A 4667-nucleotide genomic window follows, 5' to 3' on the forward strand; every position below is an offset into this window, starting at 1 on the left:
GTAGAGTGCTAGCCTTGAGCTGAAGAGCTGAGGGACAGTGAGGGGCCCAGAATTCAGGCCCCACGACCAACCAAAAATTAAAAAAAAAAAAATTAATGGGAAAGATGGGTGTTAAGACTAGTTTGGTTTTTTTTTTTTTCTGGTCCTGGGGTTTGAACTCTGGACTAGGTGCTATCCCTGAGCTCCTTTTGCTCAAAGTTACACTCTACCACTTGAGCAACAGTGCTACTTCCAGCTTGTTCTGTGATTAATAGGGGTTTCAGGGACTTTCCTGCCTAGGCTGGCTTCAAACCTCAGTCCTCAGATCTCAGCCTCTTGAGTAGCTAGGATTACAGGTGTGAGCTACTAGCACCAGGTTGAGGTGCTTTTATAGTTAATTTATTTAAAAAAAAAGTTTAGGGGGTCTGGGCCTGTATAGGAAAGTGCTGACTCTCAGAAGGTAACAGGTTGGTGAGATATGGAAGATGGATGGGAATTTGCGGGACAGAGGGTCTGGCGGGAGAAGAGTAGGAAGAAAGTGGGTACAGCTGACTGCTTTGTGAGCCATGAAGTCCATTAGATGAGTTTGATGAGTTTTTATCGAAGGGAAACCAATTTTATATGTATATGCATGCCAGTTCTGGGACTTGCGCTCACAGTTTTTTCACTTAAGGCTGGAGCTCTACCACTTGAGCCACACCTACACATCTAGCTCTTTGGTGGTTAATTGGAGATAAGATTCTCTCATTTTTCTGCCAGAGTTGGCTTTGAACCTTGATCCTCAGATCTCAGCCTCCTATGTAGTTGGAATTACAGACATAAGCCAGTTGCACTCCTGCCAATATTGGGATTTTTACTCAGGGCCTGGGCACTATTTCTTAGCTTTTGCTCAAGGATAGTGCCCTACCACTTGAGCTACAGCTCTACTTCTGGCTTTTTGGTGGTTAATTGGAGATAAGAGTCTTACAGACTTTCCTTCTTGGGGCTGGCTTCAAATCAGATCTTAGCCCCCTGAGTAGACAGGATTACAGGTGTGAGGTACTAGTGTCTGGCAAAGGGTTTGTTGTTTTGTTTTTGTTTTTTCCTTCTGGGACCAGAACTTGAACTTATACCCTGATGCTTTCACTCATAGGCTTGCACGCTACCACCTGAGCCATGTTTCCAGTCTGGCTGTATCATTTTATATACATTTCTTATGCCAAGTTTCTAATACATATTTGTTAGCCTGAATAAGTAATTTCTTGCACAAGTACTATATAGTCTTGTGACCTTGTTGGGCGGGCCTGGAACCAAGACCCTTCTAATTTCAGTCTCCCGTATAGCTGGGTCTTGGTGAACTTTTTTCCTGGGCTGACTTCAAACTAAGATCATCATAATCTCTGCCTCCTAAATAGGATAACAGGTGTGAGGCACTAGTACAAGTGATTTCAACTTAAGGTCTCATTCCTAACATCCTTCATGTGTCCCACACACAGGCTCTCCCACGTCTATCTCCATTAGAAACAAAGCTGAAAGAAATCCAGGGAAAATCCAAACAAAGCAAACACAATCTGGAAGTTCTCCATCCATTGACCTCGTGAAGGTCATTCCAAGGTGATCCTCACCTGACTTTCCAGCCTCATTTCTGTACTTCCTTTCCACTTGTCCAACAAGGAACTTAACCATGTGCTTTCAGTAGGCAGCAGGCACACAAGATGTTCTATCTTGTAGATTGGGAAAGGAAGAAGGGAGGAAGGAACTAAACTGAGCAATCTAGATCAGTGTGGGGGGCTTCAACACTGTTGGGGGTGGGGGAGTATGTCACTATACCCAGCCCAGGAGGCCAGATAGCTTCCTGAGATGAAACTTGAGCTAAGCTGTGCAGGAAGCATGCATTAGAAATGAAGAAAGGTATCTGCCACTCACAGGGAAGAGCAGGTGTGAAAACAGCTGTATGGACTCCTCAATGCACATCTGCTCACCAAGTGCCTCTTAGGTGCCAGGCTGGGGGGATACAAGAAGTAAACACAGGCAAAGCCTCTGCTTCCACAAAGTTATCAGGTCATAAAGGGGAGACGGGCAAGTCATAGGGGTCCATGAAAAGGGTTCTGCAAAAACCAGTGCAAGCCAGGCACCGCTGGCTCATGTTGGAAGTGCCAGTTACTGAGGAGACAACATCTGAGCATCAAGGTTTAAAGGCAGCCCAGACAAGTATGAGAGACTCCTATCACCAATTAATCAGCAAAAAAGCTGGAAGTGGCCCGATGCTGGTGGATCATACTTGTAATCCTAGCTACTCAGAAGGCTGAGATTTGAGGATCGTGGTTCAAAGCCAGCCCAGGCAGGAAAGTATGTGAGACTCTTATATCCAATTAAGCACCCACAAAGCTGGAAGTAGAGGTGTGGCTCAAATGGTAGAGCACTAGTCTTGAGCAAAAAAGCTTGAGGACAGTGCCCAGGCCCTGAGTACAAACCCCAGGACCAACACATTATACACATACACACAAAGAGGAGGTGGGTGGGGACTGAGAATGTGGCTTAGTGGTAGAGTGCTTGCCTAGCATGCATGAAGCCCTGAGTTCCATTCCTCAGTACCACATAAACAGCAAAATCCAGAAGTGGTTCTGTGGCTCAAGTGGTAGAGTGCTAGCCTTGAGCAAAAACAGCTCAGGGACGGTGCCCAGGCCCTGAGTTCATGCCCCAGGACTGGCCAAAAACAAAACAAAACCCAAAACAAAGAGAAAGTGGGGTTCAAGTAGTAGAATACCAGCCTTGTGCAAAAATTCCAAGCAAGAATGCAATCCTGGAGTATCAGCCCACTACTAGAACAACAACCACCACAAAAAACACAAATATATGTGGTAGTGTTTACACAAACATTTTTATAAACAATGGATTAATATGTTATTGTATCTCAAGGGATCCATGATCCTTTGGGGTTATGACATTTAGTCTAAGGCGGCTTGTGCCCAAGTAAGGAGTTTGACTTTGCCCTGAAAGTTCTGGAAGCCAATAGCTTCAATTTTTTTTGTCGGTTGTGGGGCCTGAACTCAGCCTGGGGACTGCCCCTCAGTTCTTCAGCTCAAGGATAACACTCTACCACGAGAGTCACAGCGCCACTTCTGGCTTTTTCTGCTTATGTGGTGCTGAGGAATCGAACCCAGGGCCCTTATGCATGCAAGGCAAGCACTCTACCACTGAGACACCTTCCCAGCCCTCAATTTTTTTTTTGGACTGGGGATGCAACTTGGTACCCCATGCATGCTAATCATGAGCTCTGCCATGGAGCCATACCTCCAGCCTGCACTATTGCATTTTAAGAAGTGAAACCATCAAAGTCCAACTTGTGCTTTTTGCCAGTGAGAACTTCCTGTACCTTTGCCACTGCTCAGCCGCTGCTCTTTTGCCATGGTCCCGGTTGAATAGGAAAATGCAAAACCTAAATGCCAGGTAGACCCAACATTGTATCCTACCTCCAACCTGTTCCAACTCTAAACTTCATTTTTTCATTGTGAAAAGCTGTGACATTTGAACAAGCCCCTGATGGTCTAAAGATTCAATAACACCTTTTTTTTTTTAAGTACCTAGTGTATGGTACTGACATCACCATTTGGTAATGTTAATTCCTCTCTTGGCTTGCTGCCCGGTGGCTTCTTGTCTGAGGTCTCTCTGTTGCCTTACAGATGGTTCTTGGTAGTCCCTAAGAGCTCTATATCACAATCACTTTCACTTTTTTGGGGGGAAGGATACCTAGGTTTGAACTCAGGGCCTGGCCCTTAGTGACTCTAGAACCACTTGAGTCACACTATCAGCCCAGCTTTTTGCTGGTTAATTGGAGATGGAGTCTTGAGGACTTTTCTGCTCTAGCTGGCTTCAAACTGCAATCCTCCAGATCTCAGCTTCCTTAGTGGCTAGGACTACAGGTGTGAATCATCCATGCTTGACCACTTTTTCTTAACATTGCATTCAACCATTATGTCAGTAATGAATAAGACCACAGTTAAAGGAGTGTCACCCCCCACCCCACTCCCGTTTACAGATAAGGAAACTGGAGTTAAGGGAGGCTGAGCTATTCTCCTGGTGTCAGGAAGGAAGCAGCACCAGGTCTTGTGAAATAATAAAGACATAATGACAACAATTAGCACTTATGCTGACGGGGCCCAGTGTGGTACCCAGTATTCGGCCTGGATCATAACCCCTAATTCCCACAGGCAGGGGGGTATATTCTCTTGTTATCCCAAATTACAGAGCAGGAAGACGGAAGCTCAGAGAGATTAAACTGCCCAAGGCAGCCCAGGCTAGTGGGTCTCAAAGCCAACTTCACAATGTGAAAGTTAAACACACTCAGACCAACTCAAGAAAACACGCCTTTCCAAACTACACTGAGCAAAACCTCCACCCAAGCCTGCCCAGCATCCCGGGCAGCTTCAAACTCAATCATTCTTTGTTTTGACGAAGGATGCGGAGGGCACGGCCTGACTTCTGGAAGGGCAGGGGTGGGGCTGGAAGGAGGTTGAGGGTGGAAATTGAGGCGCTGGGGCGTGTGCGTTAGCGAGAGTATCTGGGGACCAGCGGGCGGGTCACGTGCGTGTGAAACTCGACCTAGGGGGAGGGGAAGCGACGGGAGCCCCCGCCCCCACCTCGGGGCGGCCGCGTGTGTAAATACAACTATCAGCTACGCAGATCTGTTCCTCTGTGGGTGCCTGGCT

Source organism: Dipodomys ordii, unplaced genomic scaffold, assembly GCF_000151885.1.
Source record: "Dipodomys ordii isolate 6190 unplaced genomic scaffold, Dord_2.0 Scaffold117, whole genome shotgun sequence".
NCBI classification, from domain to species: domain Eukaryota; kingdom Metazoa; phylum Chordata; class Mammalia; order Rodentia; family Heteromyidae; genus Dipodomys; species Dipodomys ordii.